This window comes from Aotus nancymaae, unplaced genomic scaffold (assembly GCF_030222135.1).
Source record: "Aotus nancymaae isolate 86718 unplaced genomic scaffold, 86718_ANA_hifiasm-v0.15.2.pri h1tg000007l, whole genome shotgun sequence".
Taxonomy (NCBI): Eukaryota; Metazoa; Chordata; class Mammalia; order Primates; family Aotidae; genus Aotus; species Aotus nancymaae.
This window is the reverse complement of record NW_026988418.1, coordinates 54,497,343-54,520,903: the sequence shown is the minus strand read 5'-3', so window position 1 is coordinate 54,520,903 and position 23,561 is coordinate 54,497,343. Positions and strand designations below refer to the sequence as shown.

The 23,561-nt window shown below is 43.7% G+C and overlaps 1 protein-coding gene and 1 pseudogene across 4 annotated transcripts in view; both read left to right on the top strand.

The window, feature by feature from the left end:
• Positions 1 to 256: 256 nt before the first annotated feature.
• Positions 257 to 23,561, top strand: part of TGFBR3 (transforming growth factor beta receptor 3) — a 215,108-nt gene continuing 191,803 nt past the window's right edge. The window contains exon 1 of one of the 4 annotated variants that reach the window (XM_064372623.1): positions 257 to 353. The gene's annotated coding sequence lies outside the window, so the exon portion shown is untranslated. Of the gene's footprint in view, positions 354 to 389; positions 506 to 23,561 lie in introns of those variants that run through there. The other 3 variants (XM_064372624.1, XM_064372622.1, XM_012434260.2) reach the window with 3 other exon arrangements.
• On the top strand, positions 5,119 to 5,629 carry LOC110567793 (protein S100-A11-like; annotated as a pseudogene).

Below are 23,561 nucleotides of genomic sequence, written 5' to 3'. Positions count from 1 at the left end.
CAGGCTCGAGCAGCGTTCGGGGCTCACCCATCAGCCGCGGAGGAAAAGGGGGAGGAGAGAGGAGGCGGGAGGCGGGAGGCGGGAGGAGGAGTTTCTGGGCGGCCGAGAGCCCCCGGTGGGGCTGGCTGAGAAGCGCCCTTCCCCCCGCGCGCTGATTGCTGTGGCGTCCTGCCCGTCCCCGCCCGCGTGTGTACGAGGGAGGGCGAGTGCGCCCGGTCGGCCCGATGGGGGTAATCGAGGGTTTCGGGGACGGCAAGCGGCACTTTCCTCTTTCCAGAGAGTGAGGGAGGACAGTCGGCTGCCCTCGCGCCCGGCCACTTTCCCTGCGCGTTTCCCGGAGCTCCCTGCAGGAGGTGAGAGTCCCCGGCGGGTCCGGATGGCGTAGTTGTGCCGCGGCGCAGCAGCTGCCGGAGCTAGCCGCCGCCGAGCGCTGGGCGGGGAAACTTTCCGCCGCTTTCCTCCAACTTGCCGCGGGTGGATCTCCGCTGGACACACCGCCTCCGAGGTACGTGCCGGCCCAGCCCCGCGGCGCTGCAGGCTGCGCGGTGCCCGTCGGTGCGGCGCGGGGTGCCAGTACCTGCTTCCCGGCCGGGGTCACTCCAGCGGCAGGGACCTCCGGGCTTGAGAGGGCGGCGCTGGTGGGGCAGTGTTTACGCTCCGGGGAGCAGGGACTGGTGGCCAGCGGTGCGTGGGGAGCGGCCGCACGGGGCGGGCAGTGCTCCCAGCGATGCTCAGTGCTGGGGAGGAATTCTCCATGCCTGCCCTCACTCTTCCTCTCCGTGGTTCCTTCTGACCCCTGCGGGGTGCGGCGGCCACTTTCCTCCCGGCGCGTGACAGCGTCGGTGGGAATGGTTTGTTGTGGGTTCGCAGTCAATTGCCGTGGCCCAGACTGTGGCTCCCGGACTCAGGCACCAACGCGGTTTGCGCTCCCCGCTGGCCGCGCCCTCGCGGTGCTTCGCGGGCTGTGCAGCCAGCTGCAGCTCGGCCCCTCCCGCAGAGAACGCGCCCCGGTTTATTTTGAAGGCTCTCTTCGTGTATTCGTTTGGTTAGGACAAACTTGGAAATCTTGGACTGTCGCTAGAAGAATCTGCTTGCAGACTTGATCTTATTAGGGCATTTGCACCACTTTGCAGAATCGCGTAGTCAGGAGCGGACGTGTCAAGCATGAATTACCTTGGCAAAGTAGAACTTAGTGGATTTGATGTCCTCACAAAAAGCTGGAAGAAGAAAACCGTTCAATTTCCCTGGCTGTGAAGTGGGAATAGTAGTACTTGCCCCGTAAAGTTGCTGTGAGCATCGAATGATTCAGTGTGTGCAAGGTGCTACAACAGTGCCTGGCACCCAGTAAGCGCCGCACGGAGGTTAGCGCTGCTTGCCCCTAGCCCTGCGGTGGCGGGATAGGAGCGGCGAGGGCAGAGGATAGTAGGAATGACAGGCTGTGATGGGGAAACAGAAGTTACCTCCTCCCGAAGAAGTGAGCGGTTTTGGAGAAGTCTCCACAGGTAGTAAAAACACACCGTTTTCCTGAATGGTACTCAGACTGCAAACAGTTACTTCAATGTGGACTCAGCTGTTTCTTTTGGATAATAACAGCTAACGTTTACTAAGCCCATACTATGTGCACTTAATCCTCACAGCATCTCTATGGTGAAAGCACTATTAATAACCCTGTATTAACAGGGAAGACACTAGAGGTTAGGTTACTTGTCCAAGATCATACACAACTTTCTGTTAATTCTGACTCCAAAGCTGGCTTCTTCCCTCAGCGGAGAGCGGCAAGTGCAGGCTGATTTGTGTGTACATAGATTTGTGTGCATAGTCCATGAGTCTTCTCCCATCTTTCAGCTTCCTATTTGAGCTGGACGCGTATTTCTTTAAACATACATAAGGTATCTGTGATGAATTTAGGTGATTTTACATACTTACGAGGGTGCCGAATTAAAGTTCCTTTGAAACTGGCCCCAAATAATTATAAATAGATCTCTGACTTATATTACTTGACATAGATTTTTCTTTTTTCTTTTTCTTTTTTATGCATAGATAATTTTTGTATTTTTCGTAGAGATTTTTTCTTTTTTTGAGACGGAGTCTCGCTCTGTCGTAAGGCTGGAGTGCAGTGGCACGATCTCCTGTCACTGCAACCTCCGATCCCGGGTTCAAGCGATTCTCCTACCTCGGCCTCCCGAGTAGCTGGGACTACACTACAGGTGCCCTCCACCACGCCCAGCTAATTTTTGTATTTTTAGTAGAGACGGGGTTTCACCATATTGGCCAGGATGGTCTCGATCTTTTGACCTTGTGATCCATCTGCCTCCACCTCCCAAAGTGTTGGAATTACAGGTGTGAGCCACTGTGCCTGGCCAACATGGATCTTTATTCTTAATTTCTTTTATTAATTCTCCAGACATTGTTGATCACCATTATTTGGCTTCCTTAGGAAACAGCTTGAGGTTGGCACAGGAGGTAGGGAAATAATTCTTACCCCCTTAAGGGCTATTAACATGAAATTGATTTCATGCCATTGTGTCAGTTAAAGGATGTTGCTCTGTTTCTTGCTGTTCTTTGCTTTTGGCTTTATTTCTGCATTGTTTAGTGTTTCAAGGCTTCAGCACTTTTTTTTTTTTTTTTTTTTTTTTTTTGCTCTTCAGTTTGTCATTTGTCAACTTAAATTTTTCCTGTTTTGATGGAATCTGAGCATTATATGGCAGCTTTGCCTGACAACTGTTGATTGAGCTCATGTTTTTAAATATAAAAATCACCAACATATTTTTGAACCCCAGCACTTCAAAGGCAACCCCTGGGGAGTTCATTGTTATTTTGAATATTAGTCAATAGGGGGAGCATAACACATTATTGATATCTATAAGGCACATAAACCCGTTTTTAGAGTATTCAACATATATTTTGAAAGGGCAGAATGTGGCTTTATCTAGCAAAATAAAAGTTACTTTTGGAGTTTATAATGGAGGACTAGATTTAATTTGAACTGATTAAAATAAGAATGACCTGGAGGACAGGGCCTGTATGTTGAATACATGTCAAGAACTCCATGGTGGCTGCACAGATAATAGATAAACACACATATAATTTTCTTCAGTTTTTTCCTTAGGAGGTGTGTAGGCCAGGCACAGTGGCCCAAACCTGTAATCCCAGCATTTTGGGAGGCTGAGGTAGGAGCATCACTTGAGCCAAGGAATTGGAGACCACCCGGGCAATATAGTGAGACTCCCATCTCTTTAATAAATTAAGTTTGTATGTAAACTAATTTTGTGTAGTTTGAATAATATTTCAACTTATCTAGGAGAACTGGAAATCCAGAGGAATTTGTTGTGAATCCTTTTGTAATGATCCTCATTTGTCTTTTGTAGAAAACTGGATATAATGAATTTGTTCTCAGAGAGGTTGGTGTGTTCACAATCCTGTCATCATCTTTCATTAACATCTTTTAAGTGCAAGACAATAGGGGATCAGTAATCCTAAATAACAGCAGTTCTATTACTGTGCATTCCTCAGAGACTTGTGTTAACATTGAAGTATACTAATAGTTCAGATGTATCATATTTGATACTAGTATAGATATGATATGTCTATACTCATACCTGTAAATATAAACAATAATGATAAATATACTTGGAAAATCAAACTTGACTTTTAAAAAAAGGTTTTTGGCTGGGTGCAGTAGCTCATGTCTGTAATCCCAGCATGTTGGGAGACTGAGGCAGGTGGATCACTTGAGGTCAGGAGTTTGAGACCAGTCTGGCCAATATGGCAAAACACAGTCTTTACAGAAGATACAACATTGCCAAGCATGGTGGTGCACACCTGTAATCCCAGCTACTCCAGAGGCTGAGGTGGCAGGATCCCTGGAGCCCAGGAGGTGGCGGTTGCAGTGAGCTGAGATCATGCCACTGCACTCCAGCCTGGGAGACAGCAAAGCTCTGTCTGAAAAAAATGGCTTTCAATTCTTGTCGGTAGTTTTGTAGGCCAGTCTCCTTTCTTGCTTCTTGCGTATTATGTAGAATCTTTTTTTTTTTTTTTTTGAGACAGAGTCTCACTCTCTTTCCTAGCTGGAGTGCAGTGGCGTGATCTCAGCTCAGTGCAACCTCGACCTCCCAGATTCAAGTGATTCTCCTGCCTCGGCTTCCCGAGTAGCTGGGACTACAGGAGTGTGCCACCATGCCTGGCTAATATTTTGTATTTTTAGTAGTGACAGAGTTTCACCGTGTTAGCCTGAATGGTCTCCATCTCCTGACCTTGTGATCTGACCACCTCGGCCTCCCAAAGTGCTGAGATTACAGGTGTGAGCCACTGTGTCCAACCCCATATTATGTAGTATTCATTTACCTTTATTTCATTTACCATGTTAGAGTCCTATGGATCCTGTTTTAAAATAACTTTCAAACTTAGCCCAGTCCCTTCTTTTTAAATCTTAGCATTGCACAGAGTAGCATTTATTTAGTATCTCATTTAGTCTTCTGTGCTTTGCTCTAGTTTACTTGAGTAATTCAACAAACACTTATAACCTCCTACTCCTTAATAGGCTTATGGTTCCTGGTCTTGGAGGTTGGCAAATTAGTTGTCCTTATTCAGTGCTCTGATAGCTGGGGGCCAAGATGCCTTCAGGTTGCTTAGGACTTTCTTACAGAAACCCTTTATTGATAAATTGGTTTGCTTGAAGGAAAATATTGTTACATTCTTTTTAAGACTCAAAGGAATTAATTTTTCTCTCTTGCATGCAAACTTGGTTGTGACTTGTAAAAGTCAGGTGAGTGCTTGTTTTTCTGAGGGCAGAATCTGAGTCTAAGAGCCCAAGGAACTCAACCGTCCTTTGAGTTTTTTTTTTTTTAATTTAATTTAATTAATTTGTTTATTTTTAATTTTTTTTATTTTTAAAGACAGGGTTTCACCATGTTGGTCAGGCTGGTCTTGAACTCCCAACCTCAGGTGATCTGCCCGCCTTGGCCTCCAAAGTGCTTGGATTACAGGCATGAGCCACTACGCCCGGCCCGTCCTTTGAGTTTTAAGAAGGTGATTGCTGCTGACTTTTTTAGTACACAAGTGATGATCAGTTTCCTGGGTTCAAAAATCTGTGAAAGGCTCTCACTACATTTTAAACTTAACAGACAGAAGAGTTAGAATTTAGAGAGACCCACATGCTGCGCGCCCAGAGCTCTCAGCGCTACTCCCAGCCACAGCCTCCTGCACGCTTCGCTCAGCTCCAACATGGCAAAAATCTCCAGCCCTACAGAGACTGAGCGGTGCATCGAGTCCCTGATTGCTGTTTTCCAGAAGTATGCTGGAAAAGATGGTTATAACTACCTCTCTCCAAGATGAAGTTCCTGAGCTTCATGAATACAGAACTGGCTGCCTTCACAAAGAACCAGAAGGACCCCGGTGTCCTTGACCACATGATGAAGAAACTGGACACCAACAGGGATGGGCAGCTAGATTTCTCAGAATTTCTTAATTTGATTGGTGGCCTAGCTATGGCTTGCCATGACTCCTTCCTCAAGGCTGTCCCTTCCCAGAAGCGGACCTGAGGACCCCTTAGGCCTGGCCTTCAAATCCACCCCATTTCCTTCCAGCCTTTCTGTCATCATCTCCACAGCCCACACATTACCCCTTGAGCCCAGCACACCAGCCACTTGATGCAGGCCCCACCTGCAGATAAAACAATGTCACTTTTTTAAAACATAAAAAAAAAAAAAAGAATTTAGATAGTGGCTATGTAAGTAGTAATATTGCTGTAATATTTTGCCTGGATGATTCTGCCCTGTGGTCATTTCGAATTACCCCTGTTATTTTTGTTTTCAGACGGAGTCTCACTCTGTCACCAGGCTGAAGTGCAGTGGCATGATCTTGGCTCCCTGCAACCTCCACCTCCCAAGTTCACATGATTCTCCTGCCTCAGCCTCCCGAGTAGCTGGGACTACAGGCGTGTGCCACCATGCCCACCTAATTTTTGTATTTTTAGTAGAGATGAGGTTTCACCGTGTTGGCCAGGATGGTCTCGATCTCTTGACCTTATGATCAGCCTGCCTTGGCTTCCCAAAGTTCTGGGATTACAGGCGTGAGCCACCACGCTGGACCCTACCCCTGTCTTGATAATTCATTTTGAAATGTATTTTTGTGGTTCTTTCATTGCTGTTGGATAAAAATTGTAATTGTCAGATTTATTTTTTATTTATATACTTACTCATATAAAAATTTAAATATAAAAATATATGGCCGGGTGTGGTGGCTTATGCCTGTAATCCCAGCACTTTGGGAGGCTGAGTAGGGCAGATCACAAGGTCAGGAGATCGAGACCAGCTTGGCCAACATGGTGAAACCCCATCTCTACTACAAATACAAAAATTAGCCTGATGTGGTGGTGCACACCTGTAGTCCCAGCTACTCAGGAGGCTGAGGCAGGAGAATCGTTTAAACCTGGGAGGTGGAGGTTGCAGCGAGCCAAGATCACGCCATTGCACTCCAGCCTGGGCGACAGGGTGAGACTCTGTCTCAGAATAACAAAAAACAAAAAAAAGCCATATATATAAAATCTCACATATATTATCTAAAATATATATTTTATAATATAAAAATCATATATATTTTTTAAGACAGTCTCACTATGTTTCCCAGGCTGGTCTCAAATTCCTGAGTGATCCTCCCGCCTCATCTTCTCAAATTGTTGTGATTACAGGCATGAGCCACTGCACCTGGCTGTCAGATTTATTAGCTGCTGGAGGACAGTCTTCTTTTTCATTCTTAACAGTTATTTTAAAGTGATTTTATTGCCATTTTTTTTGTCAGTCTACTGGAGCATTTTTCTTATATTTTTAAATGTATTTAAAATAATAGTAAATTTTAAAAACATTAGCCTTTTAAATGTTTAGGCTGGGCGTGGTGGCTTATGCCTGTAATCCCAGCACTTTGGGAGCCTGAGGCCAGATCACCTGAGGTCGGGAGTTTGAGACCACCCTGACCAACATGGAGAAACCCCGTCTCTACTAAAAATTCAAAATTAGCCCAGCATGTAGTGCATGCCTGTAATCCCAGCTACTTGAGAGATGGAGGCAGGAGAATCACTAATCACTTGAGCCTGGGAGGCAGAGATTGAAGTGAGCCAAGATTGCGCCATTGCACTCCAGCTGGGCAACGAGAGTAAAACTCCGTATCAAAAAAAAAAAAAAAAAAGCAATTATGCATTGCCACTAGGAATATAAACAATTTGGAATTTAAGAGTGAATCTAAGTTATATGAAAGGCTAACGTTTAACACATAACAGTTAGCCTTCAACAGATTGAGTGAGGGCATTTCTGTAGGAAGAAAATTAAGTGTACCAAGATCTATAGCAGTAATTTCTCTGGTTCCACATCTTCAGAGTAACACTTGGAATGATATCATTGTTTCTTTGCAGCATTTCATAAAACACAAGCTGTTGCTAATTTGTTCAGTTTCTAGTCAAGCTGAAATAAATCAACACAGCTTGGAAGGGCCTTACAACAAGGATCTGGGTTCATTTCCTGGGCTCTGTCCATTTCTAGATTTCTTATTTTATATCTTTTGAAATAGCACATTTGTTTGTTAACTGACATTGAGCTTTATTTTTTCTGCTTGCAAAGTCCTTCCTTGATTAAGAATCAGCACAAATTTCCAAGCATTCTTCCTCCCCACTTAAAGACTAATGATTTTGATGGCTTGCTCTCTCAACCAAAATGTGTTTTTGAAACATTAATGTAAATGCTGCATGAGGCTACTCTCATTTGGAATTCAGTCTTCATTTTTTATTCTTCAGTTTTTCAGACCAAAGATGAAGAATTAATAGCCTGACAACTGTTTATGAGGAATGGAGACCATATTTAAAATGGAAGGTCTGGAACAAGAGCCCCAGAACCACGCCTTCAGGCCATCCTAATGTGTCCTGCTGAAGATAATTTTTTGGTGTGTGGGGGGAGGGAGTTTAATGTCTGGTTTTTGTGCCGTGTTTCTTTTATGTTGAAATCTTCTAGCCTGGGAAGAGGATTCAGTTATATGTAGAGCCTGGCAAAGTATCCGATCTAGATACCATGCTGGTTAGGGCTTTTGTTCATATTTGAATGGGAGATAACATAAAGCAGGATTTAAATGGGTAGGGAGACTAGAAAAAGGAGGGGAGTGTCTACTTTATTGGGAGAAATCCACTTTTGCATAAGTTGATTTTTAGACTTAGATTTTAATTTTTTTTTTTTTTTTTTGGAGATAGAGTCTTGCTTTGTCACTTAGGCTGGAGTGCAGTGATACAGTCTCTGCTCACTGCAACCTCTGCCTCCTGAGTTTAAAGTGATTCTCGTGCCTCAGCCTCCCGAGTAGCTGGGATTACACGGGTGGGCCACCACATGTCGCTCATTTTTGTATTTTTAGTAGAGACAGGGTTTCATCATGTTGTCCAGGCTGGTCTTAAACTCCTGGCCTCAAGTGATCCACCCACCTCAGCCTCCCAAAGTGCTGGGACTACAGGTGTGAGCCACCACACCCACAAGCTGACTTTAATGTTAAACTGTTGCCAGGATAATAATTTAGAATTAAGTCTGAAATGTTAGCTCTATCTTTACTTTAAAAAAAATGGTTATACAGAATTGTATACTCTCTGTACTGTCTTGGACACTGGACTCCTAGTGAAAGGGGCCTTTGGAGTTGGGTGCTGTTCGCAGGAGGATGAAACACCTGCTTTTCTGTCCTTCCAGGCACATAGTTCATTTCTCTGGTGTATGCCAAAGGTCAGTTTGTGTAAGACTGCTGATGGATCATTTGTAAAAACACATTTAAGTTGATTAGTCCTTGAAAAAATGATATTTAGAAAACAATCTTTGCAGATACTAGTCCTTGAGGATCACGTTGCCTTGAGGGAAGGTCTGCAGTTTCACTGGCATGACTCACTACCTTTGATAGGTGAGAACATCAAATGGGCCAGGTGAAGGGTCTAGTAGAACTTTGGATTTCTTTTTAAATTTGTATTGTATTATTTTGCTAATGGAAACTTGACGAATACTTAATTCCATCTGGCAACTGAAAAGAGTCCCTTTTGGGAGTATTGTTTTGTTAGCATTTTAAGTGATTTATTGTTTTGACAGTGTGATATTGGTCCTTGGATGCAAAAATACTCTGGTGGTTGTTTTGCAAATTTCATTTTGTAATTAACTAACTGTGTGATAATTGCTGGAGCAGAACGTGGCTTTTTTTTTTTTTTTTCATTCTTGGAAGGTTATTTGAGGCGAAAAACTTAGATTCTAATCACAAAGCCGTGTGTTCATGTGGTACCTACGTACTTTGTAAGATAGATGCTCACTGTGTTGTTGTGAGTTATCTCTTTTATGTTTTTTTTCTTTAAAACAAAACTCTTCTGAATCGCCACAAAAAATAAGTATCTCATTTTGTTGTATTAGATTTTGTGCAGTTGGCTGGCAAATTAAACTTTGAGGGAAAGCACCATTGACTCATTACATACATTTTGTATCATTGCAGTTTAAGGTCTTCCCTATGTGTGTGGGAGAAGTTTCTGATCTAAATGGGCATGTTTCCTATTGCTGGCCTATCTTCTCGCCAAAGCCTTTCTGAATAGACATTCCTATTCATTTTCTTATTTTCAAGACTTTAGACAGATTGTTACTTGTTACGTATTAGTGATAAATCATCTGAATCATGAAAAACATACTTAGGCCAACAACCCATTTTGTAAATACACTTGTCTTTAAGCTTTTAATCTGTCATACTCGTTATTTGTTACAGTAGCTATACATTGGATGTATCATGTTTCTGACACAGGAGCTAGGGGAAGGATGACCTACTTGTTGTATTTCATGTTTTTCCATATTTATATCCTTTCTAAATTTGTGGCATCTTTATTTCGTTGTTAGAGTGGTTACTCTGTAAGCTGTTCCAGGTTTTAATTTCGTCACTGTGTGGGCTAAATAAGGAGGTTTCCTGTAGAAAAAATTCTACTAAATTCCTGAAAATGTCAATTAAAAATTAGCCAGGGGTGGTGGTGTACGCTTGTAGACCCAGCTTCTCAGGAGGGCTGAGGCAGGGCGATTGCTTGAGCCAGGAGGTCGAGGCTGCAATGAACCATGATTGTACCACTGCGCTCCAGCCTGGGTGACTGGGTGACAGAATGAAACCTTATCCTTACCCCCACCACACAAAAAAAATGAAGAAAAAAGAAAATGTCTCCAAAAAGTATCCCATCTAGATACCATGCAGGTTAGGGCTTTTGGTCATGTTTGAATGGGAGATAGCTGAACATAAAGCAGGATTTAAATGGGTAGGGAGGCTAGGAAAAGGAGGGGAGTGTTTAATTTGTTGGGAGAAATCCACTTTTGCATAATAATAGGGGATTTAAGTGTTTTCTTTGGAGTTAATATATATTTCAAGTAGGTAGATAGGTAAGAGGTTTGCAAAAGAAGTTTTGCTAAGGTTAAGGTTCTGTAGTTGGCAACTCTTATAACCCTGAAGATCCTGTTCTCTAAAGCGAGGAAAAAGCAGTCTGTTTTCAATTATGTATCACAAAAAATAGTGAAATTAAGCCAAGAAAAATGATCATTTGGGAGTTGGGTTGCTTTTTTTGCAGAGGGTAAAGGAGAAAGGACTGTAGACACATTTTAAAGAATCTGCTAGTTTTTCTGTTGGCTTTCAGATTTTTCTCAAATGCTCTGTATTGGAAATTAAGAATAATTTTAGGATTAAAGGCTTTTTCTTCCTTCGTCTTCTTTTTGTTTCTCAGAGAGCAAATAGAAGAGCATTTAGGCAATTTTTGCTGACATGAATGGGTTTGGGTCCAGTGTTCCGGGACCTAGCATGTGTTTTTGGTAAAGCCTTTTCCTGCCTGAATGGTGCCAGGTTATGGGCTCACATCATACCTGGTAGTGGTACTATGGTTTTTGTTACATATACTTTTTACCATGCTTTAAACTGAAGTGTAATTCCTGCTGCCTAGCATTGTTCTGCTGGAGGAGAAAACTAGGGATGTTAGTGTGGGAAAGGTATGGAGGTTCGAAGCCTGGTATTTGGATGATGTGTGAGTGAATATACTGTCCTCAGCACATGTCAGAAGCAGCTAGCCTTTCGGGATGCCTGCTGCTAGTTTCAGGATTAGTGGTCCTGTGAGGTCTAGGTGTTAACTAAGAAATCTCCTTTCCACCACCAGAAGATCACCCGTGGCAGGTCTTAGTTCCTGTTTCTCACACCTTACACCTCCACAGAGCGTTGAATAAGACTTTCCTGATGCTACAGAATCTTTGATAATTCTTAGTCTTGTCACTGAGGCTAATGTGTTTTAGCTCTTGATGCTTTTCTTCTCACCTCCCATTTACTCTCCTGCCTGCTGCCGGCTCCCACGCCCACGACACCCCCATGCGGTGCTAGAAGAGGCGCAAAATGCGAGTGCAAAGTTCCATGCTTGCTTTTTGTAGGCATCTTTATTGTCTTCTCCCTGATGCATTTGCTGCTTTACTTCCCTTTTTCTCCCATTTTTTTCCCTTGGTTTTCCTGAAACTAGTTCTTGTGGTTTTCCTCATATGTTCTGGATGTCTCTTCAGTCTTCTGTTTCTTTTCTTTCTTTTTCTAAGAATTTTTTGAGACCGAGTCTCACTGGGTTGTCCAGGCTGGTGTGCAGTGGTGTGACCTAGGCTCACTGCTATCTCTGCTTCCCGGGTACAAGCAATTATCCTGCCTCAGCTGCATCCCCTCCCCTGCCCACCCTCAAGTAGCTGGGATTACAGGCATGTGCCACCAGCCCGGCTAATTTTTGTATTTTTAGTAGAGACGAGGTTTTGCCATGTTGGCCAGGATGGTCTTGAACTCCTGACCTCAGGTAATCCACCTGCCTCGGCCTCCCAAAATGCTGGGATTACAGATGTGAGCCACAGTGCCTGGCCCAGTCTTCCTTTTCAATGCTTGATCCCTATGGGTTGACATTTTCCAAGGTTCCGTTTTCTTTTTCTCCCCTCCCATGCCCTCTCTTCCCCTCCCCTCCCCTCTCCTTCCTCCACTCCTCTTTTCTCTCTCTTCTCTTTTCAGTCTACATTTAGTTACTCATATTTCTGTGCTTCAATTGCAGCAGCTCCCAGTTTTTAATTTCATACCCAGATTTCCAACAGCCTGTTGGACAGTGCCATCTGGTTGTTCTGTAGGTTTTTCTGTGAAGGTCGAAAAGCCACCGTATTACTTCTCTGTAGTCCACAGCCTCCACAGTGTCACCTTCTGTGTTTCCCATGTCCCTCCTCTGTGGGGGTTCCCGCTTACTCTTCCAGGCTCTCACTGCTGCCAGCTCCTTCGGTGGAGCTTCGTGTGGCTCCTCCTGGCTGGAGCTTCTCTTGCTGGCTCTTGAGAATGTTTTTTCTTCCTTCGGCAGATTGTGGATTTCCCCAGAGCAGGATCGAGACTTACCTTCTTGGTATTCTGGGTGTGTAGCATGGGCCTGGTTTGTAAATGTATTGTCAAATGGAATTCTTCAATTCAGCCCACTTCAGTTATGACTTTGGGGAGAGATCGGGCTTACAGTTGATATAAATTATAGCTATAGAAAAGACACAGGAAATCAACTCAGAATCAGAGTTTAGGGTTAGAGTGGGGCTTAGTTCTGCTTTAAGTTCCTCTGAAGATGAGAACGAGAGAACAGCATTTCCCTCCTTGCTCCTCTGTAGTCTAGTTCCCACCCAACAGCCAGAATGATTGTGATAAAACCTGTCAGATCCCTTCATTCCCTTGCTTAAAACACTCTTGGCTGGGCTAGGTGGCTCACGCCTGTAATCCCAGCACTTTGGGAGGCCGAGGTGGGTGGATCACGAGGTCAGGAGCTCGAGACCAGCCTGGCTAGCATGGTGAAACCCTATCTCTACTAAAAATACAAAAAAAGTAGCTGGGCATGGTGGCTCTCGCCTGTAATCCCAGCTACTCGGTAGGCTGAGGCAGGAGAATTGCTTGAACCCGGGAGGCAGAAGTTGTAGTGAGTCGAGATCGCGCTATCGCACTCCAGCCTGGGTGACAGAGCAAGAGTCCCGTCTCAGAAACAAACAAACAAAAACAACAAACAAAAACACACTCAACTGTTTCCTCTTGTCTTTCTCAGAATAAAAGCCAAAATTCTCACAGTGATCTGTAAAGCCCTGTACAACCAGCCTGCTATTCTCATGCTGATGACCCAGCTGGCTTCCCTCCTGTGCTCTCTGGCTTGCTGCTTACTCTGCTCCAGCACCTGCTTGTTGGTCACTTTGCATGCCAGATACGCTCTGTCTCAGGGCCTTTGCATGCCCTGTTTCCTTTGCTTGGAATGTTTTTTTCCCCAAATAACTACAGAATTCGCTTTTGTTAGGTCCTTACTCAAAACAGACAAACCAAACCAAAACCCCATGCACATCCTTTGTCTCTCCCTTTTCTGGTTTGTTTTCTTAGCATTGGTCTCTATATAATATATAATTATATATTTTTTAATAGTGTGTCTCTTCTGACTAGAATGAAAGTGCCATCAGGGCAGGGATTTTTATGCTTTGTTCCCTGTTGAGTACCCACACCTGGAACACTCCTGACATGAAGCAGGCACTCGATAAACATTATTAAATGAATAAATGAATGACAAACATAATTTTATAGATTTCTTTTTTTTTTTTTTTTTTTTTTTTGTGGCAGGGTCTCACTCTGTTGCCCAGGGTGGAGTGCAGTAGCACAACCTTGGCTCACTGCAACCTGCACCTTCCAGGTTCAAGCCATTCTCCTGCCTCAGCCTCCCAAGTAGCTGGGATTATAGGCATGCATCATACCCAGCTAATTTTTTTGTATTTTTGGTAGAGATGGCGTTTCACCATGTTGGCCAGGCTGGTCTCGAACTCCTGATCTCAAGTGATCCACCAGCTTTGGCCTCCCAAAGTGCTGGGATTACAGGCATGAACCACAGCGCCCAGCCCATTTTATGAATTTTTTATAGCCCCAGTTATTGGCGCACTCAGGGAAAGGGATTAGAAAGGGAAAATTGGGCCAGGAGTGGTGGCTCATGCCTGTAATCCCAGCACTTTTGGAGACTGAGGCAGGCAGATCACTTGAGGTCAGGAGTTCGAGACCAGTCTGGCCAACATGGTGAAACCCCGTCTTTACTAAAAAAAAATACAAAGATTAGCCGGGCTTGGTGGCAGGCACTGTTAATCCCAGCTACTCGGGAGGCAGAGGCAGAAGAATTGCTTGAACTTGGGAGGTGGAGGTTGCAGTAAGCTGAGATAGTGCCACTGCTCTGCAACCTGGGCAACAGAGCGAGACTCCATCTCAAAAAAAAAAAAAAAGGGAAAATTGGCCAGATGTGATGGCTTACCCCTATAATCCCAGTGCTTTGGGAGGCTGAGGCAGGAGGATTATATGAGGCCAGGAATTCAAGATTAGCCTGGGCAACATAGTGAGACCCCATCTCTATTAAAAAATTTTAAAAAGTCAGCCGGGCATGGTGGGACATACCTGTAGTCCCTGCTTACAGGGACTGTAGTTGAGGTTGGAGACTAGCTTGAGCCAAGGAGTTGGAGGCTACAGTGAGCTATGATCATGCCAATGCACACCAGCCTGAGTTACAGAGTAAAACCGTGTCTGCCCCATTATTACTCCCCACCAAAAAGGGAAAACCATCAGATTTGGAGGATGGAGAATCTGATTTTTTTTTTTGAGTGGAGTTTTGCTCTTTTTGCGCAGGCTGGAGTGCAGTGGGGTGATCTTGGCTCACTATAACCTCTGGCTCCCAGGTTCAAGAGATTCTCGTGCCTCAGCCTCCTGAGCAGCTGGGATTACAGGTGCGCACCACCAAGCCCTGCTAATTTTGTATTTTTAGTAGAGATGGGGTTTCACCATGTTGGCCGGGCTTGTCTTGAACTCCTGACCTCAGGTGATCTGCCCACCTTGGCCTCCCAAAGTGCTGGGATTACAGATGTGGGCTACCCAGCCCGGCCTATGAGAATCTGATTTATAAAAAGCCTCATTTAAGAATCGTTGGACTAGAACACTGATCTCTTTTTCATTGTCTGATTTGAAGTAGCACTGTGGCGCGCCCCCTCCCCCGCCGCCCCATCCTTACAAGTGGTTTGGGAAGACTCCCATTTTACCTCTAACAGGCATGGGCTTGTTGAGGTTTCTCTCTGCCTGTGGTTTGCCCTTTAACCCCACAGGCTACAAAGATGGAAAGCAAACACAACATTAAAGAAAAGAGCTAGGGAAGAGGGCAGGGGCAAACAGGGCAGAATTTCCTTGTGACCCTCATATCTTGCCTTGGTTCTGCGCCCATCCCCTTGTCTGCTCACACAGTCCCTTCCAGAGCTGCCTTGCTTGGGGGCAGTGCTCAGTCTTGAGACTTTTAGGCCAGATGACTCTTGAGTTTTGCTTTGATGTTCTAATTTCTTTGAAAAGAAACCTTAATTTTAGGCACAAAGGACATTGGAGAATGGATTCTTTAAAATTAAATTACCATCTTTTGAAGTGAAGTTTTTAACCCTTCTTAAGATAAGGGGTTGTCATTGAAATTTCTGCTTGCTTCTACTGGTGAAACTAGTGGGAAGTCAAGATTGGCAGGACCCCGTCTTGTGAAACCAATACCTTAAATCCATGGGGCAATAAATTCAGCTCTGAAGTAGTGTCAGTCTCTTGGGGTAGGGATTATGTGGAATGAAGTACATAATTTGTATTAGTGTAATAGTAAAGTTAGAGGAATTTGTTTCCTGTCTTATTGAGATAACAGCAGCATGGTTCCTACAGGGCCCTCCACAACAGGATAGGAAGCTCACCCAAGAAAGTCAAAAGCTTAGGAGGAAGCTACTGGGTATGTACAAAGCCTGCAATGTCATTCACTCTGGGATTCGAAGGTATCACATTGAAAATAAATTGTCTAGAATGGAGCTGAGTTATCAATGAGTAGTTAAAAATAATCATAGCTACCATTTCCTGAATTCTAACAACATACTAGGGAGTAAGTGCTTTATTTATTAATTTACTTAATCATCATAACAACCCCGTGAAGGAGATAGAATCATTATCTCTGCTTTACAGATCAAGTGTGGAGCTTTAAGTTAGTTGCCCAAAATTAGATTGTTCAGAAAAGGTAGGGCAGGGATTTGAACTCAGGTAGGCTGTGGGGACCCCCACACTTTCCACTATGCTATACTGTAGTCTACTTCTAAGACAAACCAAGCATGCTGTTACCTCAGGGCCCTTGCATTTGCTATTTCCATTGCCTGGGAACCCTTTCCTTTAGATAGTCTCATAGCTTTGTCTCTTACCTCTGTCCTTAAATGTTACCTTGTCTGGGAGGCCATCTCTGACCACCCTGTCTGAAATAGCATACGACCTGTCACCACTCTTTCTCGTTAACCTGCGTTATTTTTTTTCCTAGGTCTTTTCATGCCCTGACATATTATTTATTTGTTGTCTCTCTATCCCCACCTTTAGAAGGTAAGCTATGTGAAAAAAGGGGTGTGTTTAATTTGCTGCTGTGTGCCCACCTCCTTGAACAGTGCCCAGGAAAGGGTAGGTGCTAATAAATGTTTGTTGAGTGAAGGAATAAAGTCAAATAAAACTGCTGATCGAGGCCTGCCACCCTGGTTTCAGAACAAAATAATTTGTCACTTGGCCGGGCGCGGTGGCTCAAGCCTGTAATCCCAGCACTTTGGGAGGCCGAGGCGGGTGGATCACGAGGTCAAGAGATCGAGACCATCCTGGTCAACATGGTGAAACCCCGTCTCTACTAATACAAAAAATTAGCTGGGCATGGTGGCGCGTGCCTGTAATCCCAGCTACTCAGGAGGCTGAGGCAGGAGAATTGCCTGAACCCAGGAGGCAGAGGTTGCGGTGAGCCGAGATTGCGCCATTGCACTCCAGCCTGGGTAACAAGCAAAACTCCGTCTCAAAAAAAAATAAAAAATAAAAAATAATAATTTGTCACTTGTGCCAGATCTCATCAGACTACCCACCACTAGAAAGCGACTGTCCATGCAGGGCCTGGTTGATGTCTACAGTGGCTTAGTAATAGGCACAGTCCCTATCTTTTTTTTGGAAGTCAGCTGTTTCTGGAGGATGCCCTGTTTGTAGTGGTTAAGGGCGTGGGCATGGAATTAGACAGCCCTGAGCTTAAATCCTGGTGCTAGGATTTATAAGGAGGTGACATGGGGTTGCTTAGCATCTTTTTTTTTTTTTTTTGAGACAGAGCAGAGTCCCACTCTTTTGCCCAGTCTGGAGTACAGTGGTGCCATTGTAGCTTACTTGCAGCCTTGAACTTCTGGGCTCAAGTGATCCCCCTGCCTCAACCTTCCAAGTAGCTAGGATTATAGGTGTGTGCCACCATGCCTGGCTGATATTGGTATTTTATTTTTAATTTTTTTTTCAGAAACTCCTGATATTCAAATTGTTTTTACTTTTTCTATGTTTCCCAGGCTGGTTGTGAACTCCTGACTTCAAGTGAGCCTCTGGCCTCTGCCTCCCAAAGTGCTGGGACTATATGTGAGCCACTGCACCCAGCCTTGCTTAGCATCCTGAAGCCTCACTTTTCTCACTATAAAATGGAGTAAAGGGAACCCAGGAGGCGGAGGTTGCGGTGAGCCGTGATCGAGCCATTGCACTCCAGCCTGGGTAACAAGAGCGAAACTCCGTCTCAAAAAAAAAAAAAAAAAAATGGAGTAAAGGGCATCTATCTCCTTGGGTTGTTGAGAGGATTAAATAAGAAATTGTGATATACATGATAGGTGTTCAATAGATGGTAACTGAGACGTTTTGTGGGTTCAGAAGAAAGCAGGGATGTTGGCTTTTAACAGGAAGGGGAATGAGGTATAGGCCCTTGATCAACCACAGAATAATTACAAAGCAGCATGTGGACAAATCTTGGCTTTGCAACTAAGTAGCTGTGTAAAGCCGGGCCAGTCATTGAGCTTTTCTAATTTTTGGTTTGCTAATCTGTAAAATTAAAGGGTCAGAGTAGATATCTATTTCTAACATTCCAAGTTGGCTCTGACTAGAAAATAACATGGAACGAGCTATACACAAAATGTTAAGTAGACAGAATGTTCACAGTAGGATGGGATTAATCAGAAGTTTCTTTTGGAATAAGGTGAGAAGCATGAGCAGAGTACTTGGACTTTGAGGAATAGTATAAAAATGGCAAATTGTGATAAAATGGGCAGATCTGACAAAATTCAGGTTTTATGTGTGCTTATATTGGGAAGATACTGCATTTAAATAATTTTTGTTTACATAAGTTACATATTAAAATAGCTAATGTGGTATTAATATTTTATTTATTCTTAGGTTGTCAAGTTGAATATTTTTCTTGGATAATACTTTCCCGTTTTGTGAAGTTATTCCTGCTAGCCTTTACATAATTATGCATTTCAGATTTCCACAAGTATGTTTGAAGTCTCATTTTCTAGAAGGGATTCAGGATTATTAATCCATATAATGACAATTATGATATAGAATAAAAGATTTTCTTAGGTTGGATGTGATGGCTCATGCCTGTAATCCCAGCACTTTGGGAGGCCAAGGTGGGCAGATCACCTGAGGTTGGGAGTTTTGAGACCAGCCTGGCCAACCTGGAGAAACCTCATCTCTACTAAAAATACAACAAATTAGCCAGGCGTGGTGGTGCATGCCTGTAATCCCAGCTACTTGGGAGGCTGAGGTAGGAGAATTGCTTGAACCCAGGAGGTGGAGGTTGTGGTGAGCCAAGATTGCGCCATTGCACTCCAGCCTGGGCAACAAGAGTGAAACTCTGTCTCCAAAAAAAAAAGATTTTCTTTGTTTAATCCCTTTGTTTTAGAGACACAGGAAGTAGGATCCAGAAGGTCTGAGCTGGTAAAACACGCTGATGATCGCACTCCTGCCTCTTGTTCCTTTGAGGATGCCTGAGGTTCTTTTACACACCTCTTATCTGTTATTGAGAAGTGTTCTAATAACTTATCCTGCTGTACTATTTTTTTTTTTTTTTTGAGACAGAGTCTCGCTTTGTCACCCAGGCTGGAGTGCAATGGTGTGATCTCAGCTCACTGCAACCTCTGCCTCCCGAGTTCAAGTGGTTCTCCTACCTTAGCCTCCTGAGTAGCTGAGATTACAGGCATGTGCCACTATGCCCGGCTGATTTTCGTATTTCTCATAGAAATGGGGTTTCACCATGTTAGCCAGGGTGGTCTGGAACTTCTGACCTCAAGTGATTTGCCCACCTTGGCCTCCCTCAAGTGATTTGCCCACTGCGATTAGAGGTGTGAGCCACAACTCCTGCCTGTACTATTTTTATTGTAGTGTGCACAGTAATAGTTTGTACCTGTAGTCCACTGTGGTACCTTCATTAGATGCCCACTATCAGCCAAGTATAGGTAGACCGTGATCTACCTTGCTGGAATTAAGACAGTGGGAAAACCATACCTGCGAGGAAATAATTACATAATAATTACAACCTGAAGCATCGGATTGTACTGTGTTCTGGGTGTCCAAGTTTCACTTGGTCCAAGGGAATCCAGGAGGCTTTCTTAAAGAAGTAACGCTTATGCTGAGACCTGAAGATGTTAGAAAGTGACCATCCTAGGGGGACCATGGAGGAATGGTGAGTTCCGATATAGTAACATCACTTTTGGAAGATGAGGAGTTGGCCCTTTTGTGGGACTGAATTGATACTAGTGTGGCTGGAGTGTGCAGAAGATGAGCTTGGACTAACTAGATGATGGTTGGTGGCCACGTGAAGTTTTGCAGTTTATCCCCACAACAGTGGGCAATCATTGAAGAGTTTTAATTCTTAGTGTTTCACGTGCCTGGGCTGTAAGCCACCATACCCCATGAACTTTTAAATTTTTTGTAGAGACAGTGTTTCACTATGTGGTACAAGCTATTGAAAGATTTTTTCGGTGGCCAGGTGCTTGCTAGGGCCTGAGGGATGATGACTATTGTCCTGAGAATATTCCAGTGTGCTGGAGTTTGCTAGAATAATTATAGCTTTATGATTTAAAATGACGTTTTAATGACAGCTGATTCCTCATTCTAGGTAGCTTAGTTGGTTTTGTGGCAGTGCCAGACTGAGTTCTGCAGCCCCCAGCTAAACCCCTGCAGCTAATTGGGAATCATCAAACAGAATTGAGAAGGGTGCTGCAGCCAGATCCTTGTAATTTATAAGAAAGATTGAGGCAATGGCTTCACCACCATTTGAACAGTTTTACTACATTATGAGTATCTGTAGAACCCATACCTTGTATGGAATTTGGAATCATTATTTTTTTGGTGATGGAGGGAATTTTTAAAATTCTAGATGATAAAGTCTAATCTCAAAAATAATACAAAATTTTCTATAAATAACTATTTCTGTTGCCTTGCTATTAGTAGTTTGCTTATTTTCTTTTTGAAAGTCTAGGTATATTTTAACCATAAAGATACCAATGACTATTATTTATTTAAAATAGACTGTGTGGGGCCGGGTGTGGTGGCTCACACCTGTAATCCTAATACTCTGGGAGGCTGAGCTAGGTGGATCACCTGAGGTCAGGAGTTCGAGACAGCCTGGTCAACATGGCGAAACCCTGTCTCTACTAAAAATACAAAATTAGCCAGGCGTGGTGGTACACGCCTTTAATCCCAGCTACTTGGGAGGCTGAGGCTACTTGGGAGGCTGAGGATTATTGCTTGAACCCAAAGGCAGAGGTTGCAGTGAGCTGAGATCGCGCCATTGCACTCCAGCCTGGGTGACAGAGTGAGACTCCATCTCAAAAAAAAAAAAAAAGAATAAAATAAAATAGACTGTGTCTTTGTGGACCAAGTGGCCAGGTATTGTTTTAGGTACCATGTCTATATCCTGTCTCATATATTACAATAAAAATATTTGCTACCATTTTGCAGATGAGGGAGTGGTGGGGGCTAAATGACTTGTCCACTGTAACACAGCTGGGTAAGCCAGGTTTTGAACGTGCAAATACAGTTCTTAATTCTAGCTTAAAAGCAGGCACCCTCATAAATGAAAAGCGATAGAAACCTTTGGATGCAAAAATCTTAAATGTGAAAAGTTGATTCTTAGAGTATTGCAAGGGTGGGTGAAGAAGCCATCCTAGTTTGTGAGTTTGAATAACACATGGTCTTTTCCAACTTTGTGAAATGTGTCTATACCCACCATCCCTTTTTCCTTTATTTTGCTTGGGAGTGAGGTGTGTTGTGCTTGGAATAGATGGAAGGGTTTTTAAGGACAGACTGAAGTTTAGCCCCAAGGAAACCAAGGCTGCTGGGGCCAGATTTGTTGATCATGCTCTCAGCCAGGAATGAGGGTGGGCTGGCTCTGGAGGGACAGCCCACCTCACCTCTGAAGGCAGTGGCACAGCACAGGGAGAGTGGAGTCAGGCTTCCCTGCTCTCCTTAAACCTTCTGTGCTTGCTGCCTCTCTCATGACTACCAGTACAGGTGGTTCCAGAGTAATCTTCCTCCTTTCTTTTCCTGCCACTGGCAGCCACAGAATGTTGGGAGTTTAATTAATCTGACACCTTAGCATAATAAATCTCTTTGGTAGAAACAGCTTGCTAATGATAAATAATGATAGTTTTAATACTGTACATGCACAGTCTCATTTGATTCTTGCAACAACCCTGTGATGGAATTTCATCGGTTACTCTCTTTACAAAGGAGGAAACTGAGGCTCCATTCTGATCTAAACCTCCATCCTTTCTTGTCTGACATGCTGTGAGAATCTCAACTGATTGTTCAGGCACTCTGGCCTCCCTTCAGTCTGTTCTCTGTACAGTGTGAGGGAAATATTTAATAAGCCCATGTGATCACTCCATTCTCTGTTTAAACCCCTCATTGAACTTATTCCTCTTCTGTTTGCCTTTCAGCTCTGCAGCCCTCCTCCCTCCTGTAATTCTTCCTCTGCCTGCAGTGTCATTCCTCACCTGACTTTTAAAATCTTCGCTTATCCTCAGGTTGCAGATACTTTTCCTTTAGAGCTCTGATTATACCGTGTGATTACATATTTGTGATTATTGTCTGTTTATCTCACCAACTTTTTTTTTTTTTTTTTTTTGAGACGAAGTTTCACTCTTGTTACCCAGGCTGGAGTGCAATGGCGCAATCTCGGCTTACTGCAACCTCCGCCTCCTGGGTTCAGGCAATTCTCCTGCCTCAGCCTCCTGAGTAGCTGGGATTACAGGCACGCGCCACCATGCCCAGCTAATTTTTTGTATCTTTAGTAGAGACAGGGTTTCACCATGTTGACCAGGATGGTCTTGATCTCTTGACCTCGTGATCCACCCGCCTCGGCCTCCCAAAGTGCTGGGATTACAGGTGTGAGCCACCGCGCCCGGCCTATCTCACCAACTTTTAAGCCCACTAGGGCAAAAAACATGCCTCTTTGTTTAGCCATTGCCTAGCAGAGTAAGCAATAAAGATTTGTTGAAAGAAGAAACTCAGGAAATTAAGTGTTTTGCATGAAAGTAGATGATATTTTTACTAGGATATAAGCTCCCTGAGGGCAGGATTTTTGGCTTCTTTCTTCATTGCTATATCCCTGGCATCTTGCACAGTGCCTGGCATATAGTAGTAGTATTTATTGAATATCAATTGTGTTTGGATGTGATTCCAGATTCTTATCCAAATATAGGACTTTTTCTCTCTTTGTGCCAAATCTGTCTGAAGATGGGGATTAGTTTAGTTCTGGTTTGGAATCAACCCATGGATGTAGCCAAGCCATGTTAGCCATCTAAGGGGAAGCTACTAATTTTTTCTTATTGGCTCTAAGCCTATTGCCAGACATCCATTTTGCCACAGTTTTTCTCTTAGATAGAGCAAGATTTCTCTCCTCGCCTTAGGGAATATTGTACCTAACCAGTTCCTTTTGAATATTGGTTTAGACCACCATGGTTTTAAGGATTCATTTGGATGGGATTTTTTTCAGCTAACCTTGGTCTTTACTCAGGCACTCTGTTGGGTTATGAGGGCAGATGGGCCAGTATCCTTAGTATAATGGCCTCAGAAATAAACACAGGGGATCTGTGAAATTAGCAGAATTAGCAGCACATTTATCTGTTTTTTATTTTTTTAAAACCCATTAAGTTCTCACTCAGAATTTTCTTCTGTTCATTGATAAATACTAAATGTTCATTTATTCATCAAAGTTCACCTACCCTTTAAATGGAACATGCTGCTTTGAAATGTGGGCAAAATGACTATTACCCCAAATTGCTCTTTCACGATCTCAGAGTACCCTATTTATATTGGTACTTTTTTTTTTTTTAAGTGAAAACAAGTTTATTAAGAAACTAAAGGAATAAAGGAACGGCTACTCCATAGACAGAACCTATATTTCTTTCTTTCTTTCTTTTTTTTTTTTTTTTTTTTTTGACACAGAGTCTTGCTGTGTTGCCCAGGTTGGAGTGTAATGGCATGATCTTGGCTCACTGCAGTCTCTGTCTCCTGAGTTCAAGTGGGCTCACTGCAACATCTGTCTCCTGGGTTCAAGCAATTCTCCTGCCTCAGCCTCCTGGGTAGCTGGGATTACAGATGCATACCACCACGCCCAGCTAAATTTTATATTTTTAGTAGAGCTGGGGTTTCACCATGTTGACCAG